The sequence below is a fragment of the Stigmatopora nigra genome, chromosome 3 (assembly GCF_051989575.1).
Source record: "Stigmatopora nigra isolate UIUO_SnigA chromosome 3, RoL_Snig_1.1, whole genome shotgun sequence".
NCBI lineage: Eukaryota > Metazoa > Chordata > Actinopteri > Syngnathiformes > Syngnathidae > Stigmatopora > Stigmatopora nigra.
The window spans coordinates 3655751-3674896 of record NC_135510.1 but is presented as its reverse complement, the minus strand read 5'-3'; the positions used below and the strand labels follow the sequence as shown (position 1 = coordinate 3674896).

The 19146-nt window shown below is 40.3% G+C and overlaps 2 long non-coding RNA genes across 4 annotated transcripts in view; one reads left to right on the top strand and one right to left on the bottom strand.

Moving 5' to 3' along the window:
* Nucleotides 1-612: 612 nt before the first annotated feature.
* LOC144194844 (uncharacterized) lies at nt 613-19130 on the bottom strand. Of its 2 annotated transcripts, none has more exons than XR_013326003.1 (4): nt 18781-19130; nt 12972-13209; nt 1873-1966; nt 613-1792 (listed from the first exon to the last, which is right to left on the bottom strand). It is a non-coding gene; the product is annotated as an uncharacterized LOC144194844 (long non-coding RNA). The 2 variants fall into 2 exon arrangements; XR_013326004.1 differs by lacking the exon at nt 18781-19130 and adding an exon at nt 18463-18710.
* Nucleotides 18678-19146, top strand: part of LOC144194843 (uncharacterized) — a 129471-nt gene continuing 129002 nt past the window's right edge. For both annotated transcript variants that reach the window (XR_013326001.1, XR_013326002.1), the window contains exon 1: nt 18678-18796. This is a non-coding gene — a long non-coding RNA (uncharacterized LOC144194843). The remainder of the gene's footprint in view (nt 18797-19146) is intronic.

Below are 19146 nucleotides of genomic sequence, written 5' to 3'. Positions count from 1 at the left end.
CCTATAGGATGGTTTACATTAGAAAAATATTTGTGCAAGACCATAAGAGATGCCAGCTTTTGTTTGGAGAGCTCACACACAAACACGCAATACCCACATAAGGAGACATTTCCAGACTCTCTGCACGTGTTCTGGGTGGATTTGTATTTTCTGTGCACATAATGAATTTTAAACCCTGTCCCAGACATGGCTCTTTGAAAACAAAACCTTCTTAAAGTTAATTGGCTTCAGGAACATCATTAACATATTCAGACATTAGCTTTGTTACTTCCGCCATGTATGGACAGTATTTTTCTGTCACCCGCTGGTATGTCTGTTAGTTTGCGTGATTGTGCTAAAACTGCACAACTGGTTTTCGCAGTACTTTGTGGTGAGGACTTGTCACACTTTTTGCTTTGAGCAAAACACTTACTTATACTACTATTGGAGTGGAAAAATCACAACAAGCTCTGCTTGCAGACAGGAAGCAAGACCTACCTCAATATACAATACTACTTACTCATTATGTTAACCAGTTATTTATCTATTACTTTTTCATGATTATTTATTCATCATTACTATTTAGTGAATATCTATTTATCATTACTATATATTGAACAAGCCCGCCCCACTCTGCTGACCTTACTTGGACTACTTATTCATTCAGTTTTTATTTATTGATTATTTATTTGCCTTTCTTTTGTTATTTGTGCACTATGTGGTGAAAGCTTTAAATCTCAATATACTTGCATAATGACAATAAATTCAAAAAGCATCACAATATTAATATTTGACTTTTTACCCTAACCCTAAAATCCTTAAAAGTCAGGTAGCACGGTTTTGGGTGCATTTTTTTTGATGATAATCTTTCACTAGTAAATCATGTCAAAAATATGTACTGTACTTGTTTTAGGGTGAGTAGAATGATGGACAAGTGGTCAGAATGTCTGATTCACAGTAAGGCTCAGGCTTCTAGCCTCAGCTATGGCTTGTGGGTGTAAATTAGTGTGGGTTTTCTCTATTCTGGCTTCTCCCCACATTTAAAAAATGTAGCTGTTTGTTTTAGTGAAGACTCTAAACTGGCTATAGTTGTGAATTGGAGTAGCTTTTCTTTATATAGAATATGCCTTACCATTGGGAGTGTTAAGAATGAATAGATGTTTTGAACCACAAGCATTTGACCTTGGTCTGCTCTCTTTAGGTGCCTTATTTATTTATTTTTTCAATGTGTGTTGTCATCGTTTAGCCAACTAAAAGCCATGGCGGTGTATAGATCCTTTACCTTTGTCCACGGTGCCATATGCGTCCTGTAACAATACGCTTCACATCCCTGCCGCTGAATTTCCATTAGGTCTGCCTTTAATTCCTGTTAAATTTTCTGAATAAAAGCACAAACATTCCCCGACGTACCTTTTCTTACTTATCAGCGGAGCCATCGTTGGGGCCTTTCAAAGGCAACAAACCCAGTTTCGAATGGGCTTGTTTGGCAGGTGACAAGATGTTGCCCCATTTCACTCACAGGCCAGCAGCAAGGTCACCGCTCTCTTGGGTTCTTTTTGTGGAAGGAAAACTGAAAGGAGGGGGAGGCACCCACTGAAAAAAGGGCTTGTCCTATTGCCTGGAGGTCATTCCCAAAGCCAGTCATCATATTCAGCTGGATAAGGGAATTGCTGAGATAAGTGTGTCTGTGGATGTGTTTCAAATTGTGTATATATAGACACTGAGGCCATATATACAGAGAGTATACACTTCTCAAGTTGGGCTGCTTGGGTCCTCCAGATTTTTTTGTGATTGCGACGTCTGAATGGAGACCCTGATTGAAAATAAGTTATTAGCATATCCCCACCGTTAGCTATTCTGGGGGATTTTCTGCAATAAGAGGTCCCTTTGTACCTTTGCCTGTCCTCTTGTGTGGCTGGCGGGCTTGTCAGCCTGATAGTTTAATCAGCCGACATGTCGCAACTGGAGCTTGAGTGGGAATCCGGCCCTGTAAATGCAGATTTATATCTAAGTTACATCATTAAATTACATTTTCTGTCTAAATAGAGGGAGGGGGGTCTTCAGGAGGGGATGTAATAAAACTAATCTACATACAGCTTTGGGTGGATAATCACATCTAATAAACGGAGACTCACGCCCCTATTAACAGAAAAACGGTGGGGGAATGACGAAGGACGTTTCGAAGAGTCAGCTGTGCTTGCTAATTGTCTCTTTCACTTGATGCCCTAGCATGTTTGTGTGAGAATTGTGAGAGACACGGAAGTTCCGCCGCATGTGTGCAGCAGACCCTAGTCTTAAGCACGCCTCACTCATTTGTCAGGGTGGTTCAAGATCAATGAGCTTGACTTATTACCAGCAAAGATGCACCCCCTCTCTTAGTGTTCACATGTTCTTAGTCTACAGTGGTAACTCAAAGTTTTGAAACAACTGCAGTTGAGATTTATTATACATTTGGAGTAATTTGTTCCAGAGTCTCAAAAGCCACTATTTTTAACTGGTACTCTGTCACAAATCACAAACAGATGGATTGAAATGCAAGGCACCAGTGACAAAATATGAATACTCACAGAAAGTTGGCATCTGCTTGGAACGGTAGGTCCACAACTTGTGAGTGGGATGGTGTGGACTCCCCCTGACTTCAATAGCCTAACACCTCACCTTTTTAATCTGCCTCTGAACCCCAGCGTTACTTGACGCTGCCCTCTAGGCACCGATATTTTGACGAAAGGTTGGTGCCATCCCCGCGCATTGCGTTAATCTCCCTTGGCATTGAATATGTGATTAGGAAAAATGCTGCAGCAAAACTGGAAATGATGTTAATTTGTATAGAAGAGATGAAAATAAATGTCTTGTCTGAACCGTTTACAGTTTCAGACAAGACAGATGTGGAAGCCTGTCTTCATTACTTCGAAAAACTAGAAAATTAAAAGTCAACTTATGAGGCAGACCTTCTTTACTCATTGCTAGTGCTCTTTATACAAACGAGTACCAGAGTGACAGGTGTTCAACTCATCTAAAGACGGTATCTCTTAATCATATAGCCTCTTTTCAAACCATCGACCCGAGTCCCTCAAATGGGTTGAAAAACACTAATGGAAAAAGAAATCCTGTCCAGATTCCCATACAACATTGCACACATAACGCTGAATTATTCAGCTACCGTCTCGTGTCGTTTTACATTAATGGCAATATGATAGGAATTTAATGAGGCATTATCCATTTATGATTTTCTTTTTCCACCTGACTTATTAACACCACACCCACCAGGTAAAAGTTAGCTTTTTAATTGGCGGACAAGCATTAGGAACATGATCTTCATGGCCACTTAATCACTGCTCGTCATCAATTATTGACTGTAAATGCTTCCACTGAACACTCCAGCCGAACACACACACATACACTGTTGCGCTCAAACTCTCCTTTCTCACGTACACACACATTCATGTGAACGCACCTATACACAGCCACATGAACGACACAGGCCTCCGTGTTTCAAAATGACACGTTTGGGTGAAATTCACAGCGACATTATCATCATCTCAGCTAAGTGGGCAATCTCCAGGCTCTAGTGTGCCGTTAGAGCGCAGTTTTTTTTCTTTTTTTTTCTCCAATTGAACTGTCGAGAAGCAATGCAAGGCGATGCGAGGCGTGCCGAGGCCCCCAGGGCATGCTGTCGCTGCATTACCTCGCTAACTGGAGACTCCTGTTTCACCAGAGAGCTATCACATTTCATAACATGGAAAAATAACACTTTAGCAAGCAGGAGGGGTCAGGTGGGAAAATGGCACCTCTAAATGAGGGTTAAGGCCGTATCATTGTCTTGCTCACTGCCGCCTCCAATAATTCCGCTGACCTTCGGTGCCATGCGGCTGGTTCGACATGGAGGGGTGAACTGCCGGGGAGGCGATCCTTTTCATAGCGCTTCGCTCCCCTCAAAATGGCTTTTTTTTCTTCTCTCAGACAATCATCTGATACGCGGGTTGAATAAAATCACAGATTACATAAGAAAAGGTCCTCACTGCCGCTCACTGCCACGATAAAGCCGCACCTGAAGTGACTGCTCTCGCTGCGTAACCATCATCTCCCTTATCTTCTCCCCTTCTTTTCCTGCTTCGCCTTCTTCCGCCTATTAACCTCTACTCTTGATTTAGAACACCCTGATGGTGGCCGGCCAAGCAGATTAATATGTAAATGTCTGTAAAGCTTTATAATTACAGAAGATTAACTGTATTGTGGTATAATACTGGAGAGAGATGCTGAATTCAGTTCACTCCCAGGTACATAATGATCTTTTTTATCTTCTTTTCTTTGCCAGAGGAAATACTTCAAGCCAAGTTTATTTGTATAGACATTAATTCACAAAATAGTCCAGAGTTCAGCAATATTTCCTGATGGATTAGGCAAGGAAGAACAGCAACAGTGAATGTCAGAATGCAAAAATTTCAGTAAATACAATAATACAACTGAAATATAATCTCTCTCCATTGACTAGTAATCACTGCAATGTTTGAATAAACTATTTTTTTTAAATCTGTGAAATACATTCAAAAACACTTCTTGTAATAATCTTCCAGCCCAAATGAAATGATGACAAAAGTCTAGCATACATTAGAACACCGCAGCTCAACGATCACATAAACATAGTTTACAAAAGGCGGCGGAAGTTTTGCAATGTTGCAATGAATTGGATGTGTTTTACTACAATCTCTCAAAGAGTTCCCATTGGCACAACGACTTCCTGGTATCAAATGTGTTCGCCAGATAAGACGAGGAAGTCAGGTCTTGTCGAGGCTTCACTTATCGCGGCGAGACGCGAGAGGCAGATTGCATTTCAATCCACATGTATTATCTCCAACGCTTTGAGGTTTTTGTCAAATAGAAACTCAGCTACTTAAGAATGCTTTCAATGTTCATCTGAGATGCACTTGCAAAAGTATTTTTTTTTTGTTTGTTAAAGAAACAAACATCTGCATGGATTTAAAAAATTAAAAGATTTCCAAGGCGAGAGAGTGACCTGAATATATAATCTACAAACAATGCTCGTTGACAATTTCATTTTATTTATTCACAAACCTTTTGGCTTCTATAAATACAAATAGTAAAGTCAACTATCTAACAAAGCTATGGCATCTGATATGACAAAAAAAGTGGGGGTGGAAAGAAGCCTGTCCCGCAAGAGCTTAGAGGCTCACTTCTCCACATTCTTTGTGTAAGAAAATGTCTAAATCAAACGTGGTTATCTTAAGCCACCTCTCCATTACAGAATGAGTTTGTGAAACTCCTTCCAACTTATTTAGCCAGATTTGTTTATCTCAGAATATTTTACCCCTGCCCTTGTTGAAATCCTCTTTAATTTATTGGTTAAAAAGACACAATGGGAATACAGAAGGGAGCTTTAATTCTGGGACAAACCAGAGTGCACATCCAAGACAATCCCAATGCTACCTGTGCCATGAAGATTAGACCATTGTTCAGGGTGCAATGTTATCGTGCCAAGTGGAGCCTGTGCACTCAGAAAGTCGCCAGTAAGGTGCTTAAGATATGCAGTTTTGTCACAGGATTTATTGCTACGGTTACATGGAGAAAAGGTGACCTGGTATCTCGGATAAAGTCCTTGCCGGCCACCATTGGTGGAGTTTTTCTGATGATGATAAAGATATTTTTACACATTCTCAGCAGTGTTTTGAGGGGTGTTTGAGCCTTGCTAACATTTCATCGACATTGCTACAGAAAAGTGAATGCTCAGTGTACTTAGCCTACATAGACCAACATTATAACTCCTATCCATAGTCCTAAACCCACATAAATTCCAAGTCTCGCCCCCTTATCCGTCACACTATTTCCAAAGGATCAGTAGTCTCAGCATCCCAAAGCAAACCAGTTTTTTTACTCTCCTTGCCTGGAGTCCAAAAACTAATTTGACCCTCCTTATCTTGAAAAACTTGTGACTCATCTCGGGAACCTTGTGACCTGATCCGACTCGGCTTAAGTCCACCTAATCTTCTGACTTCACTCAACTTTTCTCCAACCAATTGACTTACAACTCGCTTTTGACATTTATCTGTGGGACTGCAATGGTCCGCCCGATGATATCCCAAACAGGTACCACTACATTACCAGAATCTGGAATCTCAATACCTTAACCTTAACTCTAAATCTGACCCGACTTCCACTCCAAAACCATTGTTTCCCAATACTGAGTGTAAATGTTAATAAACTGAATGAAATCAACTTAAGAGCCATTGTCTTCAGTGTGTTAAACAATACACCAATAGATGTAATTGCTAGAGTGTCAGTTAAAATGCATCAAGCTCCATAACAAGAACAATACATTGTATTTCGGCCAGATGACTTTAAAAGGACAATCCATTGCTTGAGCGAGGCAATGCTGGAGGACGCTTAGGTGGACTCCAGGCTTGAGCAATAAACAAATGAGCAGAATGCCGTAGGAAGTGGCACAGCGTTCCGTATCAGAGCTCTGCTGTGTCGGCACTCTGATTCCGTTTGTGCTCTTACATAATTAAATTTGGACTTGGATGGCGCTTTTTAAAGAGATTATGCGAGCATATGTCGCTTGAACACACGCCAGCCTGTGAAGCGTGCCTCCTTTTCATGAGCACGTATTAGCTTTGGAGAGTTTATTGGAAATTAGAATGAAGTTTGCTGCCAACAGTTAATGAATTAGCCTTATGATGTGAGTCCAAAAGGAGGCGAGTGAGGATGAAGGAGAAAGGTCTATTAAACAGACTGTATTTTCTTTTAAATTTCACTTTAACTCAACAGTTAAGATTTTTCATATACTTCAATTTCAAAGTGCCTTTTATATCATTACGTGTATACTGTTGGAAGCAATACATTGTAACTGTACAAAATGAGCAATTATTTTTTCCTCTTGATGCTTAATGTAATTGTCTTAACTGAACATTCATTTGGCTGTTTTGATGACAATTTAAATATTCACTGCACTTGATGTCTGTGCTGGTTTCAGTGGTATATCTTCATTAAGGAGTGTTGTCCATCTAAGCAACTTCAAACCAAATGAACGGATTCCCTTCTCGACAGAATTCAGCACCTCATCCAGATTTAATGGCGTACTTTCAGTGTTATTTTGTTTACTCTACGCCATCATTCCTGTCTTCACGCCTGGTCCACCTCTCCCTGTCGCACATTCATCAGGAATGGGAGCGCAGAGGCCAGTTGGCTCTACTTAAACGCGTGCACGTATCGGGCTGCGCTCCCTTCCCGCATCTGTCATTTTCTCTTTGCTTGAAACATGGTCGCTGTCAGCGCACCGGCCGAATATATCACTCAGGCGCTACCTTGCCTTTTATTCCTGTCTTGCTCTGCCGTCACCGCTCCAGAGCGGCTGTGAGGGTCCGTAAAGGTTTAAGCGGTTATTTCAGTCATTATTGGCTGTTAAATCTGGTGATGGTCGTAAAGGCCCAGTCTGTTCTCCCCCCCCCCCCTGCGCCTCAGAGGTCAGCCGATGGTCTGGTTTATGGGCTCGCAGCACCGTGCATCACGACTGGGGCCGCCATTTTATTCCCGACCCCTCCCCTCCAACTACTTTCCATCCCATGGGCAGGATGGATGGGTAAGCAGCCCATCTATTTTTCCCACGTAGGCCGGGTTAACGCAAAGAAGTGAAAGGCCTCCAAAGTGCCATATTATTCCCCGGTGGGCTAGGGGAGAGATTGAAGGGGGGCTGTGATTTGTGACACCGCACGATATGAATTGACTGGACTTGCAAGGGCGGCGGCAACCGTTACGGGCGCTGACGACGTCAAGAGCAATCCAGCAAATTTATAGTGCATTTCAAGAAATTGTCATATTTTTACAATCCCATAACCGCAAGATTGAGTTACGCAGGGTCGTAAGTTTGAAACGTTTTCCCATTCCTTTTATTGGGAAGTCCAAATCATCATTGAGTTTCCCAAAAAGTGAATGACATCAATTTTGTTTGACTTATTTAAGAAGTGCTTTTCCTCACGCCAACTATTGTTATATGAGACCACATCAGTTACGACTCAAGGTGAATGGCGGGCAACTTCTGTAGCACGGAACTCTCGTTCGACACATTATTAACCATAGTAAAAAGTTTGAGCTTGGTATTCAAAGCAGCCATTTTATTTTTTTATTCAAGACTCCTCTTAAGCTATGTGAAACCTCTGTTCTATAAAAGCAAAGTTATATTTAATGACATTTCTGCTAGAAAGAGACACTGTTCCCCCTGTCAGTACAATACGCTAATAATTCATTGACTTGCCAATTACAATCTCACAAAACACAAGGAAGGAAGGTTAAAAAGGTTCTACTGTAGGTCTCCAATGCAAAGATACTCTGATGTTTTCAACTCTTGTTTTTCCACAACTCATCTCTTTTTTAAGGCTGTCTTCAGTAGCTGCAGACCAAGTGAGCTGTAGTTACTGTTTGAACCTGATTGCCGGTCCCTTTGGTGCCCTCTCCCCACTATATGAAGTCATTGACTGGGCTGCATGAAGACAAACCCGCATTCGGAGGAATTAATCAGGTCGATCAGCAGAAAAGCGGCAGAACGTTGGACGGCAATGCCGCCGCTAACCTCAGGGAGTTGAGGGCCATCTTATAGACTCGCGGTCTTCATATTATGGTACACGGAAGGCTGGCATTTCAGATAAGCTGTGACAGTGAAAGAGGCCACTCGGCGAAGGTGAATGAGTGGAGAATGACATCATCCTTAAAGCTACCAAGCAGCGCAGTCAGGTTTAAAATGAGCCAGAACCTTCAACTGTGTTACAATCTTCATCATTAAGGGGTTCGGTCTCTTGAAAACTGCTCTTAATTAGGAGTGATGAACTTTTTTTCAAATAAAATTCTTTCAGTAACATTTGTGAATGCATTTTGTTCACAATTAAAAAGAAGCACAAACTAAGAAATCTATTGTGGTATTGTTCTTTGCTCCATTAGTTCACCAACTTGAAGTTTTTGTTATGTTCACTGTTCCTTAATCAATGTGGAAAGTAAAACTCATGTGTTCCTAACCATATAAACTTTTATGTTACCAATTCATGGCTCTTCCATTTGCGTGCGAAAGAGATTCGGCGATGTTTGATGGTTTGAGTGTGTCTGGTGTCTGCCTTCAATTGTGGGCTTCGGTGGTTGAGTGTCTTCAGCTTGAATTCCAGAGCTGAATGGAAAAGATCACCTTCTTTTGTGTTGTGTATTTTAATGAGATGATCAATGACACTCACGATTCACATGCACAACAGAGTGACAGGAAGATTCAGCATGTTGTGGACTAAATAGAATAACTGCGATTTGGTTCGTGTGAGCTTCTTGAATGTGTGAATAGTTTCTGAAATTTGTCTTTTTGATTTGAAACATTTTCTTTTGAAGTAGCTGCGAGGCAGACACAAACAGGTTGAAAATTCTGATTCAAGTTCCGTTAATCGATGAGTGTCTGCTTCTTTAAGAGCGCACCATTTTTCATATAATATTAGTTACAGGGGTCATCCTTAGTGGGTCACTCTTCCAGCGACAAAACAACCGACATCTCACAGTCGTACAACAATTTGTTCTGACTGATTTTCAACTAATTGCACTCACCTTCGCCTCTCCTTTGCTTTGAACTGCAAAGGGTAGGACTGAAGGAGAGGTAGGCTGGAAATGGTACCGACAGAGAGCAGTGCATTCTCACTTTGAATTAACAGGCACAAGAGACCTTGTCTGCTCACATTGGCAATCACACAACTCTGGTATTTAAATGTAGACTTTGTGCACAAGAATTACTTTGAACTTTGTACAGCACCTAGCCAGGAAGATATTATTTAACAAAATACAGTAAGAGGATCTCGTTTGTTTGAAGCAAAATTATGTCCATCAATTTTTAGAAGGCCTTACAATCGTTAATAGGCAAAAATAACTTTTAAGACACCCCACAAACAAGGATAATCTTATAATCGGACCTTTCATAAGCGCATAAATCAGAGCTGACTTGGTATTTATAGACCTCTGTAAAACAGCAACTAAAAGTACACTATCTGCTACTGTTATGGTTCATATGTCTACGTGAAGTAAGGTCACTGTCGTCAGATTTGCCAGCGAATAGCCCACCTCCTTTTTCCTATTGTGAAAGGGGGCAACAGGGAGTCATGACATCATGCAACAGCCTAGTGTTTGAAGTGTCAGTCCTAAAGGAACCACTTACAGCAATTAGGATATCCTTGAACAAGCGTTTGCGCAACATTGGATGGTTTTTGGCATTTGCCTCCACGTCCCTGCCTACTAACTAGCGAGGTTTGATCTCTCCTAATTATCCACCCAACCGGCTCCTCACTCCTGACAGCTCCCTCCCCGGAGAGGGCTGAATGCCGTGGCTACTCGCTGATTGCATCAAAGTGTCAGAAATTGCAACATCAAAAATAATAACTGATATTCCGGAAGCAGGCGGCGCTTTGAATATTTCTCATAAAACGTCCTCTAATTTGTGTCTTGCCCGGTGCCAGCCAGTGCATGTGTGACTGCGGCTTAAAGCAAATAAAAGCAGAGGAAGTGCATTAATTATTGAAAAGCTATTTACATATGGCAGATTATTCTGTCTGAACTGGCATGAAATAGATAAACGCTCATTCTGGTGTTGCTTCAACACCATTCTGTGCTTCTTTCAGGACTTCAGCTTCTGCACTCTTGGCCGCTTTCCTGACAATGCGCCTCATCATATCTAAGTCTTTGTTATCCTTGCTCAGCAAAGCTAATAGAAAGACAGGTGGTGTGCAAGCTAAGATGCAAAGATATCAATCTGCTAAAATTGGGAAAACAACTCCAAAGAGATTGCAATCTCCCTGGTGGGATTAATATGGTCTATTGTCAAGGCATTTATCTATTGCCATTTTCTTATGAATCCCAAACATTTTCTCATTCATATTCGGAAGTGACCTCACATTTTACAATAATCAGTCAAGCTGCTTTTAGTGGAAGGAGACATGCAATTTTTTTTCAAAATAACCAAAATATTAAGAACTGCAGTAAACTTTTCACTTTTCATCTTTTACTTTTATCACTAAACACACAACTGTTTCCATACATATGCCTCACCGTTTTGTGAGACCAAGGAATGTATTAGGCAAGAAGTGTAATGTATGGAAGAGAGAGCCATAGACTAGAAGAAAGGTGATTTTTTTTTCACCTCAAATCTTTTTCATCAAATGAGTAAACACGATCCCTTACATTTGTAAGATGTAAATAAAATGTCCAAGTCCAAGTATCCATTGTTTCATTTTCATGATTATTTGAGGTTTTTCGGTTAAGCCTAAAATTGCCAGGGTCTTCAATTTATGTCGATTATCATATACATATATAAATATATACAAATAAACACATATATATATATATATATATATATATATATATATATATATATATATATATATATATATATATATATATATATATATATATATATATATATATATATATATATATATATATATATATATATATATATATATATATATATATATATATATATATATATATATATATATATATATATATATATATATATACACATACACATATACATCTGTTCAATTGCTGCAGTAATATTGGAAGTTGAAAGCTGAAAACTGTGTTATTATGTCAAAACATACTGGGAAAAATGGTATGATAAAAAGCAGTCTGTAAGGCATGTAGTTTGCGATGGTCACTGTCAAAGGGAAGCCTAAAGCGATGCTGCCACTAGCATTAAACATTGGCTGTGCTGGCCACAGAAAACAGTACAGCTCCAAAAACATATCAATATTCTATCACGCAACGTGTGTCCAGAGGGTCCACTTGCAGCGATGTTAGCCTTCTCTTTGAGGGTGACATCCATATTTCAACACACATCTTGACTTCACTGACCTTGCCGAGTTGCGCATTAATAACACATTCATAATATATCATCCCTCCTCTTGTTCCTGGCGTGTACCCCGTTCGGTTCAACATGGGTGTAATCCCTTTTTAATTGTGGACATCAGAGGAATCATTTGCAAGTGTTTCACACGCTAAAGTGTTGCACAAAAAGGCCATTTGCATCACATGCCCGGTGTCTACGGATGGGGCTGGTGGGCACGTTCTTGGAGAGTATCACTTCTACCAATTGAAAGAGACAATTGTGTGTTCGAGCAATGAATCGATGGAGACAGTTGGCCAAGGTTTTTTGCAGTGGTGAAATTAAAATCAGCGCGGGAGAATGGAGCTGCTTTAGCTACATAAATTAATGCCAGACGAGGGAGAAGAAGCAGGTTTGCTTTTCAATGACAAATGTTGATTTCCCCCGAGGTATTTAAAGAGATTTGACCCAGTCATTCTTTTAAATCACAGACAGGAGATGATAAATGTGCTACTAATGAGGCTTTTGCATTTTATCTCGTGTTCTTCCTCTGGCAGAAGGATTGTCCACCTATCATAGGGATGTCTGCTTTATTTTCAAACTGCTCTAAACGCATAATCACATCGTTTTGTTGATTGCAATATTCATGATAAGAGATTTAAATGTCACTGTTGTTGCCATTACATTTAATAGTGAATCCACTGATGTAACTAAGATGAAAAACATTTTTAAATGTGGTTTCGTTAAACCTACTGAATCCACAAATGAACTTTCCACCTCAGATTTTACATCACACATTCTTGGAATCCTAAACGATGTAGAAATTTCTACACTATAGTTGTGTCGTGCATTACCAAAGGGGGTCGACTTAAATCCCAACAATGCACACGTCGGCAAATACATCCTAGTACGTACTGTGAAAAATAGTCTGAAAATTAAAAATCAAACACGCAAATCACATTGTTCTGCAAATGCACCTTTTTTTCCAACAGTTTTTTTAAAGCCCCGCTAATCTCAAAACGAGTGAGTTGAATTCAACTCTGTCAGCGTTTGTAGACATTATGGTAATCTTCCTAGCATAGGCCTCTCTGCCCCCCCCCCCCCTCTTTCCGACCTCCCATCTCAAAGCGAAGCACTTTACCTTATATACACACGACAAAAAGCAGAGCTCCAGGAGCTGTTAACAGCGCCACTCTCATTATCTGTGTCGCCCAAGGAGACGAGGGGCTCCTTTCAGGTGCAGATGTAGAGCATCATTGATAGGCTCTTCTTTTATAGCCCCCACACACCTCCTCTGATCAATCAGTGCTGACAGGGCGCCATCTTTTGTGTGTGGCACACGGCAGGGACAAACGTCTGCCATGGAGTTGGGGGCACACCTGAAAAGAGGAAGCAGATTAGACCCCCAGCCCGCTTTGATGGATTAGCATGCGGAGAAATTGCTCGATTATTGATATGAAAATGTTTTTTCACGAAGGGTGGGGGGCTTTGCTTCCCTTGCCTGGTGGGTTTCTTTCCCTGCTGATTATCTACCTCATTTCCCCTTCCTCTCACCTAACCCCCATATATTCGTGGTCTGTAGGTCTTTAGAGAAAAGGAGGGATACAAAGGAAGGACATGGGGAGGAGACCCCCCCCAAGAATGGACATGTCGAACCGCCCTTCACGAAATATTGTTCATCATCATATTAACAAGGCTGAATGTGCAAAGATAAGGGATGAAAATAAAAAAAAGTAAGCAGAATGTCCTATTGAGATTATTCAGTCTTTTTCTTGTCACCATTCTTTCCATCTACATTAATTACATTCATTCATTCTTACACAGTGAGTTTGAAATATAACATGACCTTTTCTAAAGCCTCAAAATGATCACATAATTATGTCCCTTTTAGTAGCTTGGTTTGTCAATCCTAGTCCATCCTGTCATCCCAAATGTCGCTTTTTCCAAAGATTTTTTGGCTTTTTTTTTTTAAAGCGTTTAGAACAATTGTGTCAGACTCGGGTTGGTTCGGAGGCCACATTAACGTCAACTTGGTTTCATGTGGGCTGGACCATTTTAGATAAAATATTTAGATTTTTTTAAAATTATAATTGGATTAAAAGAACTGGATTCAAAGCCCCGAATATTCAGTTTTTATAGATCTAAAACAATGTTTATTATAGCTTTTCAAATATATTTTTAGATTTTCCAAAATGATTTTTTAACTAAAAACACAGAAACAATTATTTAAACATTACAATTATTGATTTAAAAGGGGAAAATCAGGAAAAGTAATATACATCAATAGTCTTCATTTTAATTTAATCCTAAAACAGAAAGTCGGCACTCATGATTTACTTTCCCGGGCCACACAAACTGATACGACGGGTCAGATTTGGCCCATGGGCTGCCATTTTGACACCTGTGGTTTAGAAAGTACAACATTCTGTTGATCTTGCTCCAGAATACTAACTTTTACCTTAAGTGGCAAAATTAAGTCAGAACGCAGATTTAAAGCCAGCTATCAACATTTGAAGTGTAATCAGAAGGTATCAAACTAATGACATTGACAAATGGCTACCAAAGAAGCTGATTATCAAATTTCCCCATATTTTTATCATCAAGTTCAATACAGTTGACACAAAAGGTTGGTACTGGAGATAAAAAGTGATAAATAATACTTCCCAGGGGCTCAGTGGTTCATCTTTAATATATGACATGCTTTTATGGCACATTACTCACACGCAATGAAACGTGTAATTGCCTTGCACTTGACTGGAAGTAAACCAAAATGCAATTTTAAAAAGGAAGTTGTTATTTGTGACATCTCTGTATCACAGTTTCATCTCTACTCTACAAACAAAAAAAACATTGTATGGTCTGACACCACAATAATCAACAAATACGAACACAGTTAAGGTGTCTACTAAGTTGAAAATGCTTCAAGTGGTCTCACACAAAAAAAAAAAATAACACGTTAAAATATCCCGCAGTGAGTTGGAGCAGGAGCTTAAAGGGTCAATGCAGACGACCACTGATGTCAAGCCTACTTCGTCTCTCAGCACTCACATGGAGTGATTTTTTTTTCTTTCTTTGGGTGTGTGGTTAGCGCTATAGCAATCTCAGGAAATCGGTACCCGTCTGTCGAACGTCAAGTTCGTATTGGTAGACGGGACGAGAGCTCTCTCACGATCCAGACTGTGGCCCCTTTGAAGGAGTAGAGCCTGACTAATGGGAACAATGTGTGCTCAGTCTGAACCCCCCATAACACCGGTGACAAACACGGGCAACGCACGAAAAAGAAAAAGTTTGCGTTTTACAACTCTCCTAGTAAAGGTCCAGTCGTAAAGGGGAAAATTTACACCCTTCATTAGGCGTAATACAATGCACATAAGTCCCAAGTATAACAATTGGAAATAGCTGTAAAGTTGGGGTTTTATACTTTCTCCAATCATTGACTTGTCGGTGACCTCCGCAGAGGCAATCCAAGGGCGATCTGAGTTACCTCTACTTTTCATGGCCTCTGATTGGCCGGCCTGTTTGGGGAATTAAAAAGGTGCTAAAAGACAAAATAACTGAAGCGACTGCACAGCGTCAGGATTATGAATCTCCAAAGAATCATTTACAACTTGTAACTGGAGTTTTTGTTCAAGGAGATTTCACAATAACTCATGTCTAACTTTGTTTTTATGGCCAGCCAGGGACAGATTGAAACCTATTGCTCTTTTCCTGCTTGTTTTACCCTCTCGGAACGCTAAGATGAGGTCTTTACTGTTAGTATTCCGTGTAGTGGTTTATATGTCTTGTATGGTATGATGTTTAAAAAAAGGGAAAAAAATGAAGTCATCGGTTTTCAAGGTGGGAACATTTGTACTTGGCAGGCTATGAGCCCTACTGTGAATCTGTAAAAAATGGTTAAATGACTTCTGATGGGAGGACTCCGTGTTCACATTTCTGGATGTTTGTTGTGGTTACCTTGACCAAGACACCTACATTTCATATAAACTTGCACCGCACATCCTTTTGAAAGATGTTAGAATTCAGGGGTGTGAAACTTATTTTTTTTTGTTGCGGACCACATTGTAGTTTCAATTTCATCCGGAGGGCCCGTATGTCTTCCAACTAGGCTGCCAAAATTAATTGATTAATAAATTGACAGCTTTTTCCAATCATGCTGACCCGATAGATCAATTTTGGACATTCAAATTTGTACAATTTGTGTGAAATTATTGATTTAAAATGAGCAAACACAGGAAATATTACTATGTTACCTACAGGTCATTTTAAACAGTTGGACACCTCTACATTTCTTGGATTGCTGTAATTACAAGGTACCTTTTCACTGGTAAATGTTCCTCTCTTGTAATTCAACAGTTCTTATTGACTTTATCAAGAATGACGGCTTGTCCTCAGTGACCTCTTAAAATAATGGTTTGAATTGCATTCAGTTAAATTCTATACATTCGACAGGTGGGATGGACACCAGCTCTACTGCGAACTTACTGCAAGAACGATACGCAGTAATCGAAAATAAATAAAAGGGGTTGAACACTGAGATGTGTTTACATTTGCTTGGGGTCCCCTCTACCGGAGCCATGTGATCAAGTGGGCTGTCCTGTGCACCAGTAAATCATTCGCTCAGCGCCATCGGGGTCGAAGGCTGGCACGGGCAACGTTAGTGGAAGCACGTCAGCCATTGACGAGATGAATCAAGTCGACTTCTCCCTCGTCGTAGTGGAATGAAAAACAAATGTCACATAGGGTGACGGAGTGCGTCTGCGTCTTATCAGGGCAGCCAATGTGAGTGATGGCTCTTATCTGACCCCCTCCTCCCCGACTTCTCCCCGGAGTCCTACCTCCTAGGCTGTTTATTATCCTAAGGTGGCAGGGTGGTGCTAGGCCCTTTGCGATCCATCTCTCCGGAGGTCTCCTTCCCTCCATCTCTTATCTGACCACTACACGATAGCCACAGTTCTTGTTTACAGATGCCAACCTATTTGAATGAGGCGCAGACTGAAGGATATGACTCTTTTGCTCTTCCATTTCCTGCCATCGGGGGCCCAGGTGAGTTATAGAGAGGCAGTAGTACACATGCATCATCCTTTTAGCATGGTACTACATCATCACATCCTATTTTGCTCCTGTTTGGGAAATAAATGACGGTTGAGGAAGGGAAACAGTCACTACTCAAGAGGATAAGCTAAATTTATTGCTTCTCGTGAATTACATTCATTTTTGTTATCATATCTTTTTTTTCATTCTCCGGGTTATCTGAGGCAGCATGTGTCGTCGGTGTATACATGAGTGAATTGATAGGAGAAGAAAGAAACCATCGACGCCTGTGGTGGCAAGCGGGTACTCTATTGAGGTTACTGAATGGAAAAAGCCGCTCCTATATCTACACGTGTTTTTGAAAGGAAAACCTCAATAAAGACGGCCCCTCACTTGTTCCATTTCCTTTCACCGTCCACCGTCCGTGGATTCAAACCCACTCCTGATTTGAACTTCACCATCTGAAGTTCTGAGCAATGTATTTGCCACTGGACCACAGTGAGTTCTGAAATGTACAATTTGAAAGTTATATTTATCCTTTCATTATCTCAATAAAGAAATTGAAAAATTCCAAAGAGTGGATTCAAATCCACTCCTGATTTGAACTTCAGCACGTGAAGTTCTGAGCAATGTACTTGCCACTGGAACACAGTGAGTTCTGAAATGCACAATTTGAAAGTTATATTTATCCTTTCATTATCTCAATAAAGAAATTGAAAAATTCCAAAGAGTGGATTCAAACCCACCCCTACCGGAATATTCCTGGTGCCTCCCTGGCAGGGCAGAATGCGCCGGTTTCCATTTCAAACGCAGTGCTCGTGTCCATCACATCACCGGGGGTCTCTCCAAAAATACATAACTTCTGTTAAAACCCTGCGAGGGAGGGCAATGAAAGCAGAGGTGTTTTGAGGCTAACCACCCCCCCCCCCCCTCCCTTTTCCCACCCCATGAGGTTTGCCGGAGTGACTGGCTTTCTCCTCACATCCCAGGCAGCTTTCAAGTAAAGCGGAGATTGAAGGCCTCTGAATGTACGGCCGCTCCCTTTGCTGGCATCCCTGGCAACTCGCCGTGACATTGTGTAGTGTGCATAAATGTACAAGCAAAACACTAATTGCAAACTATGAAAAAGGAAGGATATTGCATGGTTAAAGTCAAACTATCACACATTTTTACACACTACTAATACAATGATGTCATCTTGGCAAAAATTATTCAAAAGTAAATAATCAAAACTCACACAGATCTATAACTTTTAAATTGTACAATACAAATCAGTTATGCAACTTCATGCCTTTGCATAGTTGAAATCGATGACATAAGGGGAGGTGAGGTTCTGACACAGGGCTTGTGATTCAATGGAAAACAATTAGGTAGACGAGTATGATTGTCTTCATCGTGCGACAGGTTAGAATATCAAAATGACAGTGGGTCGGTGGGGGAATCTTGAGGACATGATTATTAGGGGATTTTATCACACAAGTTTAAACTGGAACTTCAAACCTTGTTGTGTCGGGTTCTAGGTCATTGTTAAACACAGTTTTTTGGCCATCAGCAGACTCCAGTAAAATATTTTGATCAAAACAACACAATAGCCTACTCACCAACTGGTCCACTGTGTTCAATCCACTTTGCTTGGACGAAAAAAAAAATAAAGGTTTATTTTGGCACTTTTCCAAATTGTTGGCATGCCTTTGTGCAATCTCATTGATAACATTAATAAATGATCATTAATATACATCTGGGTGGATTCCTATTCATCAGATAAATAGGATTAAAACTTTTTTGGCACTTTTTTTTATCGTTTTATTTTGCAAAGAAAGGGAATGAAATTTAGATGCGACCATTTCAGATGACGTCTAAAAAATGTGACAAATTGATTGGTTCGGTATTTTTTTTTTTTTTTTTTTTTTTTTACTCACCAGTATGACTCCAAAGGTAAACGACACTGTCCCGTCCGCTCTTTTCTATCAAATCCAGTGTGTTCTTGTTTAGATTTCATGCTTGCTTGCTTTCGCTGTCTGCTTTGCTTTATTTTCTTGAGGTTTTATGTCTGCAACAACGCACGTTGGCTGCTTTTACAACTATCAATCAATACCATCACATGGTGGAGTAGTGTTTATACAACGTGGGGAAAAGTTATCAAGTTAAAAGTAAGACACAGGGTGATCCTCATGGTGAAATATGTTTAGTTGGAGCGTTACCACGTTGTATTTTTGCGCCTGCATTAGAATATATAAATGTTAATTTAGCGTTATTGCGCGTGCCAATATACTTCCATTTTACTT